Consider the following 17,130-nt stretch of genomic DNA (forward strand, 5'->3'; position numbering starts at 1 on the left):
ATATATATATATATATATATATATATATATATATATATATATATATATATGTACATTTATATATATATGGCAAATTAATTAATCAATTTCTCTTTTTCCGATTTAATTTGTTTTGTAGAATTTCTTCCCTTCTTTTACAAAAACCGTCCTTCCATCAACTAAAACTCAGTTTCAAACGACTTTTAGAGGCGAATGTTTCTTTAAGATCGCAAATAAAAAAATAAACAAGCAAAAATGCGCCTAAAGTTTCTTCGGCGCAATCAAGTTTTCTGTCCAGCCGCTACAGCGTATAATCAAGGCCAACGAAAATAGATCCATCTTTCGGTGGTCTCGGTATGAAACTTTGTCATGGCCCGATGGTGGCCTATCCTATATCGTTGCCTGAAGTTATGTCTAACTTTAACCTTAAATCAAATAAAACTGCTTAGGCTAGAGGGCTGCAATTTGGTATGTTTGATGACTGGAGGGTGGATGATCAACATATCAATTTGCAGCCTTCTAGCCTCAGCAGTTTTCAAGATGTGAGGCCGGACAGAAAAAGTGCGCACAGAATAAAGTGCGGACGGATAGACAACGCCGGCACAATAGATTTCTTTTACAGAAAACTAAAAAAGAAACAAGTAAGACGAGTTTGTTATTATTATTATTATTATTATTATTATTATTATTATTATTCAGAAGATGAATCCTATTCATATTGAACAAGCCCGCAGAGGCCACTCACTTGAAATTCAAGCTTCCGAAGAAGATGGTGATCATTTGCAAGAAGGAACAGAAGTCATATGGAGGTACAGAGAGAAGAGGTCAGTTATTGTAAAAGAATATATGAATTAAACTAATACATAAACAGGTAAAATTATAAGTAAATTACAAAATACATAGAGAATTGCTTGAGAGTAGTAATGCATCGCATCTTCGTAAGGGAGGAAGCACTTATCATATTTGACAGCAGGCGGGTGTTCCCTAAAAATAATAGGTTCCAGGTTATAGAATATTTTAAGGTGATAAATAATCAGTTGATTTGATCACTGATGAAAGTGTGTCAAAATTGTTCGTCTCATTAATGTAAAGAACGAGGGTGTTGGAGTGAGAGAGATAGTTTATCGGTTGTCATTCAGAGTTTTCCCGCCAACGCCGGGTTGGTCAGCTAGTATTTATATATATAATTTATATGTGTGTATATATTTCTTCCTTACTTTCATTTTACTGTATTCTTTCTTAGCTTTGAAATCCTCTCTTTCACATATGTTCATTTTGTTAATGACGATTTTGACAATTATTATTATTATTATTATTATTATTATTACTCAATAATAATAATAATAATAATAATAATAATAATAATAATAATGTAGAACGGAGAAGAAAAGGTTATTGGCAGGAGAGGATGGAGCCCAAGAGGCTGACGGACGAACGAGCCATTATGCGAGAGGAGAAGATAGGACGGAAAGAGTAAATTAATAATCCTTTAATATCCTTAGGAGGGAACAGGGACTTGCATTAGTCGCCGCCCCTTCTTACCAGGCATTAATTATGCCTGGCTCTTTTCACATGACCGAAAATTATTTATTTTTTTTATTGAGGTTATATTTTCGCTTCTCGGCAGTAGGATTTTTGTTTTGTGTGTTTTGAGAAACATTTTCTTTGCGTTAACTCGATTTTTTATATAATTTTTGTTTTTTGGTCCTTTTTAGTTTTCTGTAAAAGAAAACTATTGTTCCGGCTTAGTCTGTCCGTCCGCACTTTATTCTATCCGCACTTTTTCTGTCCGCCTTCAGATCTTAAAAACTACTGAGGCTAGAGGGCTGCAGATTGGTATGTTGATCATCCACTCTCCAATCATCTAACATACCAAATTGCAGCCCTCTAGCCTCCTCAGTAGTTATTGAAAATTTTGTAATATATAATTTAAACCAAACTTCCTTTTCCTGTTATTGAAAATTTGTAATTTATAATTTGAACCAAACTTCTTTTTCGTGTTATTGCAAATTTTCAAATTCTAATTTAAACCAAACTTCCTTTTCCTGTCATTGAAAATTTTGTAATTTGTAATTCAAACCAAACTTATTTTTCGTGCCATTGAAAACTTTGCAATTTATAATTTAAACCAAACTTATTTTTCGTGCCATTGAAAACTTTGCAGTTTATAACTTATTGCTTGGCTATGTAAATAAATCACAGAATGCATGTACCAGATTTACCCTTCTCCAAGTCAAAAAGGAATACGTCGAATTTGCCTTCAGACGACAGTCAAATATTTAAGAATTCACGATTTGTTATGAAGAATTGCAAAGTTTTGCGAAATGACCGATAATATCTGGACAGTAATTATGATAACTAATCGTTAGCTGCAACCCCTGTCATTCGTTTTACTGTACCTCCATTCATATTACCTTTCTTCCATCTTGCTATCCACCCTTTTTAACAATTTACTTGTAGTGCAGCTGCGAGGTTTTCCTCCTGTTACAACTTTCAAACCTACCTGCCCTCAATTTCCTTTCCAGCGCTGAATGACCTCAGAGGTCCCAGTGCTTGGCGTTTGGCCTGAACTCTGTATTTCATTCATTCTAATGACATTTGAGGATTAGTCATAGAAATGATGATGATAAATATTGCAAGAAATCATTAACAATTTTATCTGATCATTAGTAATGGAAGGCTTGAAGTAGATATGGCATTTGTAACCTTGAAATCAATAGATTTTGTATGTATGGTTTGTATAAAAGCAGGCTGAATTAACTCATTTATCAAGAAGTTCATATAATTATTTTAGTTTTCTGTAAAAGAAAACTGTTGAGATGGCTTTGTCTGTCCGTCCGCGCTTTTTCTGTCCGCCCTCAGATCTTAAAAACTACTGAGGCTATAGGGTTGCAAATTGGTATGTTGGTCATCCACCCTCCAGTCATCAAATATACCAAATTGAAACCCTCTAGGCTAAGTAGTTTTGATTCTATTCAAGGTTAGAGTTAGCCATGATCGTGCGTCTGGCAACGCTATAGGACGCACCACCACCGGGCCGTTGCTGAAAGTTTCATGGGCCGTGGCTCATAGAGCATTATACGCTTGTTATGTCTTATTTTGATTTACCATCGACTTCGTCGACCTCTGGTGTTGTGAAACTAATTTAGTATATAAACAATTAAGGTAAAATTATCTATATTTGTTGTTTCTTCGTTACGCATTCGTTTATAACAGTGGTTCTCAACCTGGGGGCGCGCCCCCTAGGGTGGCGTCAGCAATTTCCAGCGGAGTGGAGGCACAAACCCAGGGAAAAAATTAAAAATTTTCTAAATATATTTGTTATTCTCTTAACAAGAGTGAGAAACATATTCAGAAATGAAACAATGCAAAAATCCCCTTATAACGTTAGTTTCCTATAGTCTACTACTCTGGTTAGACCCGTTGGGCTTAAGAATAAAAACACCCATTCTCTCTCTCTCCAATTTTTCATTTTCCAATAAATCTGGGAGGGAATTTTACTCATAGATGCAAGGTGGGGGCGTGGAGGGAAGGACCAACTCTCAGAGGGGGCGTGGTAATAAAAAGATTAAGAACCAGTGGTTTATAACATGATGAATTCTGGTCAGCATTTTATCGTGTCTTCTTAAATTCCATCGCATTCATATTGTTTACAAAATATTTTCCCTTATTCTCTCACTATTCCGACATTCACTACCTGTTTATTTTAACGTCTGGCTCTGCTCTCTCTCTCTCTCTCTCTCTCTCTCTCTCTCTCTCTCTCTCTCTCTCTCTCTCTCTCTCTCTCTCTCTCTACCATGATGCGTCTGAGAGCGCATTATGATAAGAGAACCCTGATAACTTCAGTTGGACGGTGTTCAGGGGAGGTGTTCTGGGATTGGCAAGGAGGTTCCGGAGGTAGGAAGCTTAGATATGGGAGTGTTGTAGTAGAATGATAGAGAGAAGCTTCGGTGGCGTTTGTTCGTTCGTACGTTTTTGTGCTCTCTCTCTCTCTCTCTCTCTCTCTCTCTCTCTCTCTCTCTCTCTCTCTCTCTCTGTGGCGCTCTTGTTGTTATTGTTGTTGTTGTTGTTTAATGGTGACTGGCTGCAGGTCAGCATTGCGTCCGGCCGAGTTGTAATGTTGACATTTTTATGCGATCTTGGCATCCTCACCATCTGGGGTATTTATAGATACTTATTTAGAGTTTCCTAAGCAGATAGGTATGTCCGCAGTCTTGTTTTTGTTTCTTTACATTTTTATGATTTTTCGTTATGTTGGTATTTAATGCGTCCACGCTTTTATTCGTAATTACTTTTTACAGCGTTTTATGTTAGCGCATCTTTCTCCATCGAGGACGCAATTATCTCGTCTCCGAAACGGTAACAAAGCCGAGTCTTTCAGTGGGCGCTGGGTCGTGTCCAGAATAAATCTCAAACACTTGTTTTGTATGAAGACACTTGTTCCAGACACTTGGGCACCGGACACTTTGGCCTCTCCCCACCCCCACCCCCCCCCCAAACCCCCCGCGAGACAGGTGGACACTGAACTTCAACCGGCCCCTTCACTTTTATTTGAAGTGACTGTTGCATTAACTCGCCTTAATCTTCATTGGCGGGCTCTTAATTTCGCGCATCGGGACCCCGGTCCCCACCCTCTTCCTGCGACTGTGCAGGATCTATCGACGTTTGTGCTTGTGCCTTCCGCATCACGTCAAGCAGACTGTGGCAGATGCTCATTTGCTTTGATGTCTATTTATCAGCCTATTTATGGTCCTCCTCGTCGCGAATTTCTCGCCCCATTTTCGAAGCAGCCAGTGAAAAGATATCGCCAAACGCATGATGGACGGACGGCGGGATTTGGTCGGGGTAGGGGTTCAGATCCCCTCCCCCCCACCCTGTTCTCCCTCTCTGTCCTCCCCCTCCCCACCCACCTCACCCTCCTATTCCAGGATAGACGAGTAGACCCAGATACCGAATATACGCCCCTTTTCTCTTCATCGGGTTTTTTCTAAACCTCTCAGAATCTTTCAGTTTTTGAAAAGTAATTCAGATTTTCTACGTTTATATAGTAATTAGTTCACGGTTTTTATGTTTACAACTTTAATTCCCGTAAGCGTTGAAGCCCAGGTATTGGTAAATGTTGTTTTGATTATTATTATTATTATTATTATTATTATTATTATTATTATTATTATTATTATTATTATTATTATTATTATTGTCGTTTTAGTTTTCTGAAAAGAAAACTGTTGTGCTGGCTTTGTCTGTCCGTCCGCACTTTATTCTGTCTGCACTTTTTTCTGTCCGCTACTGGCTGCACTTTTTCTGTCCGCCCTCAGATCTTAAAAACTACTGAGGCTAGAGGGCTGCAAATTGGTATGTTGATCATCCACCCCCCAGTCATCAAACATACCAAAGTGCGTCCCTCTGGCCACAGTAGTTTTTATTTTATTTAAGGTTAAAGGTAGCCATAATCATGCGTCTGGCAACGCTATAGGACAGGCCACCACCGGGTCGCGGCTGAAAGCTTTAATGGGCCGCGGCTCATACAGAGAACTCGATTCTTCGGCGCATTTTTTACTTGTTGTACGTTGTCCTTAGTTACTGTTGTTTGTACACAAGTTTCAACTTCAGATCAGCTGAAATGCCAGAGAGAAATCTGGCGAAATTCAGTATTACTTCCTGAAGCAGTTTTATTCGTAAGAAAATAAAAGTTGATAATTGTCAAAATAGACCTTTTTATTTTACGTGTTTGTAATGAAATGGGCGTTCCGTGTTCTCCTCAAACATTTACTTGAAAAAAAGACAGTGTGTCTTGTGGTGTTATTAAAAGAGATTAGAATGAGAGTTAAAAATTCCTAAAACCCCGTAGGGGGGCAGTGCCGTCAGTGTACCTCATGCGGTGCACTGTAGGCATTACTTAGGGCTCTTTGCAGCGTGCCTTCGGGCCCTAGCTGCAACCCCTTTCGTTCCTTTTACTGTACCTCATTTCATATTCTCTTTCTTCCATCTTCCTTTCCACCCTCTCCTAACAACTGATTCGTAGTGCAACTGCTTTGAGGTTTTCCTCCCGTTACACCTTTCAAACCTTTTCCCTGTCAATTTCCGTTTCAGCGCTGAATGACCTCATTGGTCCCAGCGCCTGGCCTTTGGCCTAAATTCTATATTCATCATCAACATCATCATTAGAAATTCCTAAAGAAATTATATTAAATGTCTTCACATGCTCGCAGATTTGTCTTCACTCTGGGGAATCACGAGCATAAAATCTCGTCATTGATTCGCAGGAGTATTTCCGTTGCTATCCACTCCCTAGTAGAAATATTTCCCTCATTTTTCTGCTTTCTCCTTTAGGTTCCTTAAGGAAATGCTTGATTTTACCTGGCTGATATGCGCCTTCCGGCGTTCTAGGTACCTATTCTCCTTGCATTTTAATACATTTTGATCTATTTATTAATTTGTGTATTAATTTATTAATTTTTTTTTTCACTTTTAATAAGAGGGATATCTTCTTTCTGTATTTCCCTTTACTTCCTCTTACTTCTTCCGAATGAACACCATATTCTTTGGAAGTTTGAATTTAAGGTCGATAATGGCCTTTGTGGGCTTGTTCCATATGAATAGGCTTCATCTTCTGAATAATAGTAATAATATTAATAATAATATCGGTGGCATTAGTTACTCTGTTTCGGTCTCCACTGTGGCTGCCGAACCGAGATCACGTGATCGGTGACGTCATCTTCACGCGCTATATGTTGACTCTTGGACAACACTGGAAGACTCCCAAGTTTCTTGAATGGACTGGTAATTAGTTGCTTTCAAAGATACGGGTCCCGAGACCTTAATATCCACAAGCGAGCAGCTGTAGTTATAGAATTTTCACTGAGAGTGACTAATATTCTACTTGTGGCGTTTTAACTCAGCAAGAGATTTCATACCTTTTGACAGATCGTGGTGTTTTCGGAAGAGGCATCTGCAGAAGATTAGATTGATAAGTTGCCTTATTTGAAGATAAAAACATAATAAGAACTTACGGAATAGTGACATCACCATTTAGGCTCTTTTGAATGCAGTTCCTTGGCCCATGATATTTCTACCAAAGAATTATGAAAAGCTGAATTACTTTGAACCAGTGTTTGAAACTGTTACAGTACAAATCTGTCCTAAAATGGAAGCCTGCATTATCTGCAAAATTTTCGAAATTGAGATGTGCCACCTATTAGGCTCGTGAAACACTAATGCACAAGTTACTGCTGTTTCAGAATGGTTCTTCAATGCTTTCCACGAGTATTTAGGGGGTCCCATTTGTAGTATCTGCAAAATCAGTAGTGAAGCAAGGGAGTATCTACCATTTTTCTCAGTTTTGTATTTTTGCAGATACTGCAGTCTTCCATTTTAATGCAGAAATGTCAGGTTAAGTCTGCTTAAAATGTTGTCCGGAATCTGAAACCCCAAATGTTTCTTTAGATAGATTCTGTGACATGGGTTCGAGATATTTCAGAATAAGTTGAATTGAATATGAAAGGTCGCAGGGATAAGTACTGAAACACGTTCCATATCCAGAGCATATTATTTAATGACGTTTCGCCCCACGTAAATGTAGCATTTTCAAACTAAAATGCTGCACGTAATTGTAGCATTTTCAAACTAAAAATGTTACGCGTAGATGTAGCATTTTCAAACAAATGCTGCACGTAAATGTAGCATTTTCAAACTAAAATGCTACATGTAAATGTAGCACTTTCAAACTAAAAAATGCTACACGTAAATGTAACGTTTTTCAAACTAAAACATGCTACAGGTAAATGTAGCATTTTCAAACTAAAATGCTACACGTAAATGTAGCAAAACGTCATTAAATGAAATGCTCTAGATATGGTATGTGTTTAAGTACTTATCCACGCAACATTTCCTAAGAGAGGCTTCCGTATCAGATATATCAGCTCTCGAAATGAATATGAAAGATTATAGCATTAATAACCTGGCTTTGCGAACCCACTTCATCTCGTTACTTGTGGCATCTACGTGCCTGTGAGTTTCCTGACACATATAACCTGCTTGTGTTTAATAGGCGGTTTTAGTAGAGGAGGCAAATTAAGACTTCATGGATCAAGTTTGATTAGGGTACCTGTATGTGTGTCCCGATTCATTCACTTTTATAAAAATCGCGTCCTTGTCTGATATCTACTACTGTTTTTATGCACTGGCATCTGCAAAATATTATTTAAAATTGCACACACAGACACACACACACACACACACACAAGCAAGTTGTTTGGTTTCGCACGCAGGCCTGGAATGACTTGGTAGTGTAGCTGATGTTCTGTATGCCAATTCAACTGGCCTTGCCAATTGTGGTTTTTCCAATTCTGCCCGCCAGCTCATCTCCGGGCAGTGCAGCCTCCCATTGCCAGACAGACGAGCGCTCCGAAGGGAATGCAGTGCAGAGCACTCATGATCGGAGATACTGAGTGATATTCTGTATCAAAATGGAGAAGTGATATAAGTAGTTTGCGGGAAGGGGGAGTGTGAGAATAAAGTCGCTGGTTGTACGGTCGAGTCAGAGGGAAGACATTTGTTCAGAGGGCTCATCCCGTAGGGGGGTTAGTGCCGTCAGTGCACCTCATGTTTGCACTGTAGGCCTTACTTAAGGTTCTTTGCAGCTTGCCTTCGGACCCTTAGCTGCAACCCCTTACATTCCTTTTACTGTACCTCCGTTCATATTCTCTTTCTTCCATCTTACTTTCCTCAACCCCCTCCTAACAATTGTTTCATAGTGCAACTGAGAGGTTTTCCAACCTGTTACGCCTTTAAACCCTTTTATTTTCAATTTTCCTTTTAGTGTTGAATGGCCTCTTAGGTCCTAGCGCTTGGCCTTTGGACTAAATTTTATATAACAACAATATATATATATATATATATATATATATATATATATATATATATATATATATATATATATATATATATATATATATATATATATATATATATATTAACAATTTCAGCAACGACTGAATCCTAGCAGAACTCTTTAGCAAAGACCTCTTAGTTGTAAAAAGTTATTCCATCGACTAGTGCAATATATGGTCCGCCATGGCAGTATCATAAGAGAGGGCCAAGACGTTAAGTCCAAGCCTGGGGAACGTTACGTACCATCATTAGAGAAGCTGCCAAAGTATGTCGTACAATTGGAACTTCAGAAGTTCAAGCGAAAATGCAATTTATTACTACCTTAATACTATTCTTCTTGCATTTTGATACATTTTTATCTATTTATGTATTTATTAATTTATTTTTTTCTTTTTTTAACAAGCCGGATCTCTTCTTTCTGTATATCACTTTACTTCGTAATGACCACCATATTCTTTGGAGGCTTGAATTTCAAGTCAATGGCCCCTGTGGTGGGCTTGTTCCATATGAATAGGGTTCATCTACTGAATAATAATAATAATAATAATAATAATAATAATAATAATAATAATAATAATAATTTGGCGAAATGGTTGAAAGTCTAAGGAGTATATTATTCTTTGACTGTTATTGTGACAATAATAGCTAAATATATGGCTAAACGCTGCGTTTTATCAAATAGATATGCTTAGTTGCAGGGACGAAAATTTTGCTTAGGAATAAGTAGAGAAAATCTTTTTTCAAGAACAGTGCCTGAGATTGTAGCTTATATTCAAGTTTGTTCAGATCATGGCCCCATGGACCAGGATGGGGCCACAACAGTGGTCCAGAGTTGAAGGGAAGCAGTAAGGAAGAGGCATAAGGGGAAGGGAAATGGAAAAAGGAAAAGAGTGAGGAGGAGGAGAAAAGAGAATGAGCGGAAGGAGAAAGGTGGAGTAAAAGGGCGCTGAATGGAACTTGCTCGTCATTGCCTCAAACACACGACTAAACTGTTGCACTCCTCAGGGCAGCTCTCTCTCTCTCTCTCTCTCTCTCTCTCTCTCTCTCTCTCTCTCTCTCTCTCTCTCTCTCTCTCTGCTGCTCTCATTCGTCAGCACCTCCTTCACGAGAGAGTAAGAGCCAGCTGTTAATTTCATGCATCAGTTATAGCATCAATTTTGCATTTTGAGTGTTCACAGTAGCGGAGGGGAATTTTTGGCTTCCGTTTTTCTTCTTCTTCTTCTTCTTCTTCTTCTTCTGCTTCTTCTTCTTCATCTCTTTGTGAATGCAGTGTTACCCCTTTTTACCGTCTGGTATTTTTTTTTTCCAAAACAATAATAATAAAGGTGACTGTAATAGTAATGTTTTTATCATCAAAATCATTATTGGTGTTGCTTCTCTATTCATTTGGCAGAACAGTTAATACCGGAGCGATTTGTATTGAGAACTTATATTGCTGGACATTTTTTTTTAATACATCTGAACTCGTTTAGGCTTTGAAAAGCCGTGGAAAGTCTTCATGATACATAAGAATGGCAAATGACAAAGCATTAAACGTTAAGAAACAAGTAGAAAATGCGCCGAAGTTTCTTCGGCGCAATCGAGTTTTCTGTACAGCGTATAATACTGTGTGAAACTCCCAGGCACGGCCCATGAAACTCTCAGCCGGCTGTGGTGGCCTGTGTTGTTGCCAGACGCACGATCATGGCTAACTTTAACCTCAAATAAAATAAAAACTATTGAGGCTAGAGGGCTGCAATTTGGTATGTTTGATGATTGGAGGATGGATGATCAACCTACCAATTTGCAGCCCTCTAGCCTCAGTAGTTTTTAAGATCTGAGGGCGGACAGAACCGAAAGCACTGACGTGGAATTCTACAGAGAAAGGTCTACAAAACTACAGTTTTTATAGCAAAGAACACATATATGCTATATATATATATATATATATATATATATATATATATATATAATATTTGCAGCTGCTCAGATAGCATAAAAACAACAGGTTCATTCACCTCGACCTGAATATAGAGGCATTGACCTAAGGCTCATACTTTTATTGTGTTGTATAAGCTTTAAACGCCTGCTTTTTGCATGATATGTTTTCATATGATTACTCCCTTATCTCCAGAGTAACAGGTCTAGATAAGGAGTCCGCAGTAAACTTATGGAATCGTTATCAACAAATTTCTAATGAGAAAGATGCTTTAAATGAGAGGCCCCCTTCGTATCTCACCCAAGAAGGAATTAACGTCTTGTTATTGGTGTTATCAATTTGCTTCGTTCCTCAAGGAACTTGCAACACTTCATTTATACGAGATCTAAAACATTATTTCTTTTTTCCGAACCGCGCTCTCTTCCTGATAAAAAAAAAAAAAAGAAACTTCGGCGCAATCGAGTTTTTCTTAGTACAGCCGCTACAGCGCATATAAATCAAAAGCAACCGAAAATAGATCAATTTTCGTGGTCTCACCTGCTATCGTGCTGTATGAGCCGCGCCCATGAATCTTTAACCACGGGCCAGCGGTGGCATGTCTTATATCTGTTGCCAGAAGCACGATTATGGCCAAATTTAACCTTAAATAAAATAAAAACTACTAAGGCTAGAGGAATGCAATTTGGTATGTTTGATGATTGGAGTGTGGATGATCTAGGCACCAATTTGCAGCCCTCTAGCCTCAGTAGTTTTTAAGATCTGAGGGCGGACAGAAAAAAGTGCGGACGGGCAGACAAAGCCGGCACAATAGTTTTCCTTTACAGAAAACCAAAACAGTTGGCTGCTCGTAGGTCTTTTGTAAACTACTGACAGCAGTAAGCGGCGTCTGCTGGCCTCCGGGTTGCTCGAAGCAAACAGTTCCTCCTATACGTTGCTTATGCTGAAGAAACTGTCAAATGGTATCCTTGTTCAAATTAGACATGGTCACATCGAGAGCACTGGTTCACTTAGCTGGGAAATAGAAAAAAAGCAACTGAAAGGTTTGAAGGTTTGTCAACGAGTTTCACTCGAATGCGCGACATCCACACTCGCACACACTAGCTGCTGGATCCCAGAGTCCAAATTAAACAATCTCACGAGAACAATACCAAATGTAATAATTACGTTTGGGGCACAGGGCTTGGTCCTTCCGATGGCGTAAGAGTTATATAAATGTCCAAGTTGGAGGCAAGATTAGTCATTCATTCGATGTAAAAATCACACGAGTTAGATCGACTCAAAAGGAATAGTGTGTGGTGCAGAACCTTCCTAAGTAATAGAGGAGCAGTCGATGTTATTGTGTATGAATCCCATTCAACCTGAAGGCCTTGCTCATTGGAGAAACAAGTCCACAGTTATGTGTAGGGACATATATTTAAAGATAAATCTGCACAGGTAGCTCTCGGGAATCTGTTCGGTTCCCGAAAGCTGCCTGCACAGATTTATCTTTAAATATATGTACATATGTAGAATCTACTGGTCACTTTTACCAGACACATATGTAATTCTAATAGCCACAATGCCCTCTTAACTTCTCGAATTCTTCGCGCTTTTTGGATATGCTTGTAACTACGAAGCCGACCGGCGTTCACAGGCTCTTCAGTTTCTTCCGTTTGGATCCTTTCGTCTTCGTAGTTACAGGCATATCCAAAAAAGCGCGAATTCTTCGCGAAGTTAAGAGGGCATTGTGGCTATTAGAATTACATATGTGCATATACATAACTGTGGGCTTGTTTCTCCATTTGAAGACTCATTGCTCGGTTACCCTTTAGACACCTTCTTACAGGCCTCTTAAGGCATGTTACTGAAGTATTTCCAAGGCCAAAATACTGATAGACTTAGGAACTCAATTTCCACAGTTTTTGTCACTGAATTTCTGTAATACCTTGGCAATTTTCATGTTATTTATTCCTAACACAATACACCTAATGGTAATGGGTGACCATCGTCATTTTAAACTCGAAATGCTTTCAGTCGTATCTTTTAGAGAATTTGAACGCGTTTTCATAGTGCTTTATAATTGTTTACTAATTTCATTATATTCATTTGGACTGGACTTGGTACGCTAATGATGGTGATGTTAGATGTGACGGAAAAACTCTTTTGTTAACTTGATTGCTTTTTTTAATTTTCTGTAAACGAAAACTATTGTTCCGGCTTTGTCTGTCCGTCCGCACTTTTTCTGTCCGCCCTCAGATCTTAAAAACTACTGAGGCTAGAGGGCTGCAAATTGGTATGTTGATCATCCACCCTCCAATCATCAAACATACCAAATTGCAGCCCTCTAGCCTCAGTAGTTTTTTTTATTTATGGTTAAATTAGCCATAATCGTGCTTCTGTCAACGATATAGAATAGGCCACCACCGAGCAATGGTTAAAGTTTCACAGGCCGCAGCTCATGCAGCATAATACCGAGACCACCGAAATATAGATCTGTTTTCGATGACCTTGATTTTACGCTGTAGCGGCTGTACAGAAAACTCGATTGCGCCGAAAACTTCAGCGCATTTTATACTTGTTTAATGTAATACTTACGCCTGTACTTATATCTCCAAATATGACCCTTCAATTGAAATGGTAACTGCCATAGTTGTTTATCTGTTTGAAACTGTATTTTATTTTTTTTTTTTTTCCGGAATAGTCGACCATAGCATTAAGCAGGTTTGTAAGAACACAGCCTCGTACCACAGCAGACCCAGCCCGCTTCCCTCTCTACCTGCTGTGCTAAGTCAAACACTCTTCTGTCATGGTTGAAACAAAGACAAGTGATTCGATTGTTAGCTCTCTCTCTCTCTCTCTCTCTCTCTCTCTCTCTCTCTCTCTCTCTCTCTCTCTCTCTCTCTCTCTCTCTATATATATATATATATATATATATATATATATATATATATATATATATATATATATATATATATATATATATATATCAAAGTATCTTTTATTGGCGTTACCCTTATAACTTGCATATCTTTTTAATCAGGATTTATTATCTGTAATTGTTCAGATGCTGAAAAACCTCTCTCTCTCTCTCTCTCTCTCTCTCTCTCTCTCTCTCTCTCTCTCTCTCTCGCTCAGAGGCGGCCTGTTACTTGGGCTGTTCGTATTATCATCATTTAAAATTCAGCTAACGGATCGGAGAACCTACTTTCCCTGTGCTATTCATCTCGTGTTGACTCATAGTAGAATTGATGTGTCTAACCGAGGGTTCGTGTGTATGTCTGTTACGTTTCTCCCCCCCCCCTTCGCCACCCTCCAAGCCCTTTGTTCTTGATAAATCTGACGGAACACTTAGCCAAATGCCCTAGCCAAGTCAGTCCTTTCAGAAGTAAGAGAAAGTAAAGGAAAGGACAGTTCTGTCTGTAGGCCTTTCTATTTGGTGAGGTATTCATATACTGCTATCCGTACCCCACCCCCCGGGGTAGTGCCGTCAGTGCACCTCATGCGGTGCACTGTAGGCATTACTGAAGGTTCTTTGGAGCGTGCCTTCTCGGCCCCTAGCTGCAACCCCTTTCGTTCCTTTTACTGTACCTCCTCTCGTAGTCTCTTTCTTCCATCTTGCTTTCCTCAACCCTCTCCTAACAATTGATTCATAGTGCAACTGCTTTGAGGTTTTCCTCCTGTTACACCTTTCAGACCTTTACTGTCAATTTCCCCTTTCAGCGCTGAATGCCCACATAGGTCCCATCGCTTGGCCTCTGGCTTAAATCCTGTATTGTATTCTATTCCCTACCCGTGAGTGCATCAACTCTCATAGCAGAATTATTTTGACGTCATCCACAAACGCATCAATCAGATGTCTCGGTTCGTGACCCGAATATGTTCAGACCATCGTCCTTGAAGGATGGCAGTCGCGGGCCGGTTTGTGATGGTTCTCAAGGTTGCTGTTGTTATTTTATTTATATTTCCGAATGTCGGTTCGGTATCCTTTGTGCCCCATGCCTCATCGACGTCGGAAATAGTTGTAATGGCAGCCGATACGTGACTCCCGAGTTTAATAGCTGATAAGGGTGCGTTAGATATTCTGGTCTTTTGGCGTTCGTTTGTTTCTGTTTATTTTTTTTTTATTTTTTCGTTTCAAGGGAATGTCCTTAGTATGAGTCAAATTACGGATTTTCTCTCTCTCTCTCTCTCTCTCTCTCTCTCTCTCTCTCTCTCTCTCTCTCTCTCTCTCTCTCTCTTCAATACACTCTATATATATAAGTAATGTATACATACATGCATACTGTATATATATATACACAAACATACACACGCACACACATTTATATATATAATATATATGTGTGTTTGTGTGTGTTAATGTATAAATATACAGTATGTATGTATATATTTATACATACGTACATATTTATATAATGTACCCCCGAATATCCTCAATCATTTTTATCGTTTATTATTATTATTATTATTATTATTATTATTATTATTATTATTATTATTGATCTCATTACCACAATTGTTATGACCTTTGTTGTTCCAGGTAAATGGACCGAATCCCCCACCCCACCACCCACCCACCCCCGCCCCGAAAGACATCCGCCTCCTTTGATCGTGTAATCTCAACCCCGCAGTTATCTAAATAGCCAGGTGGACAGCTCTATAGAGCCCCAGAGAGTCGATTGTAACTGTCGTGTTTTATGGCGCCTTTTATCGGTTGAAGCGATTAACAATCAGATTGTTAGACCCATTCCGACAGGTAACGGAGGAAACGGAGGAGCTTACAGATAGATATAACCGTTTCGGTGCTAATTCTTAAATTCACGACTTTGTTAGTCATTCCGAACGGTGGGATCTTCGTGTCGTAGGATGCGTCGCCTCCTCCTCCTCCTCCTCCTCCTCCTCCTCCACCTTTTCCTTCTGGTCCTCCTCCTCCTCTTCCTTCTGGTCCTTCTCCTTCTTCTCCTCCTCCCATACCTGTGGCGAGAAAGAGTTCCTTCGTGTCCAGGCCCAGGCCGAAACAAAGGATTTTCTCATATCCTGGCTGGTGTCGTCGTTTGGATGTGTTCGCTCTGAAAGTGAGTGCTCGTGTTCTTCTGTAGGCTGTGTTCTGATGTTAGAACTGAATCCAGGGAAAAAAGACACAGGAAAAAAATTACAGAAAAAAAGTCACGGGAAAAAAGTCACAGAAAAAAAGTCGCAATAATCTTTCCTAGGTAATGACCCCCAAGGGTTTTAACCCGGTATGCATCCACCATTGCGGCGTGTTCAGTACAAGCCCGTTGGGGATTTCCGTATAAACATAAATAAAAGACTAAATATCAAAAAGATAATGACCCCCAAGAAATATTGTCAATTTTTCCCTCGTGATTACCGGCCACCATAAATTAATGTGAGTTTTTTTTCCGTGAATTTTTTCTTGTGACTTTTTTCCCGTGACTTTATTACAGGCCACCGTTAAAACCAAGTACCTCTCTTCTTGTATTTGGCTCAATTTGTTAAAAATCAAGAAGGTTCCATACAAAGGCTGGCTTCATTTAGTTTTAGTGACTGGCGCCTGCCGTCATTTAGGTTAAAGACAAGCATCTTCCATCTTGGGCTGACTTGCAGTACGCTCATATAGACTAATAATATCACAAAGAGACAGATATCAGATATTTGGAAGGAAGGATTCACTACTATAGGGATTTAGAGAAGTTGGTATTTCTCGGTGCTTCATTGCAGAATGCCAGTCTTAAATGTACAGTTATAGTTAAGATATTATGCAACATTTCTTTGGTTAATAGATTTTTAGTTTTCTGTAAAAGAAAACTATTGTACCGGCTTTGTCTGTCCATCCGCACCTTATTCTGTCCGCACTTTTTCTGTCCGTCCTCAGATCTCAAAAACTACTGAAACTAGAGGGCTGCAAGTTGATTTGTTGATCATCCACCCTCCAGTCATCAAACATACCAAATTGCAGCCCTCTAGCCTGAGAAGTTTTTATTTCATTTAAGGTTAAAGTTAGCCACGATCGTGCGTCTGGCAGCGATATATGCCATGCCACCACCGGGTGGTGGTTAAAGTTTCATGGGCCGCGGCTCATACAGTATTATACTGAGACCACCGGAAGATAGATCTATTTTCGGTGGCCTTGATTATGCGCTGTAGCGGCTGTACAGAAAACTCGATTGCGCCGAAGAAACATCGGCGCATTTTTTACTTGTTTATTTTATTATGTACTCTACTTTTATGTCATCTTAAGTTATGCACGTGGTCTAATTTCTATCTTATAAATTAGAAAGTAGGTTTTGGGCCTCGGGTACCATTACGTTTGTTTCTGTAAAATGCTCATCAATTTCCATATAATTTTTAATAAAAGAATC

General features: G+C 39.2%; 1 protein-coding gene across 3 annotated transcripts in view; it reads left to right on the forward strand.

The window, feature by feature from the left end:
• LOC136840734 (F-box/LRR-repeat protein 7-like) overlaps nucleotides 1-17,130 on the forward strand; it is a 398,409-nt gene that overhangs the window by 329,184 nt on the left and 52,095 nt on the right. The gene's annotated exons all lie outside the window — the stretch shown is intronic.

Source organism: Macrobrachium rosenbergii, chromosome 8 (genome assembly GCF_040412425.1).
Source record: "Macrobrachium rosenbergii isolate ZJJX-2024 chromosome 8, ASM4041242v1, whole genome shotgun sequence".
NCBI classification, from domain to species: domain Eukaryota; kingdom Metazoa; phylum Arthropoda; class Malacostraca; order Decapoda; family Palaemonidae; genus Macrobrachium; species Macrobrachium rosenbergii.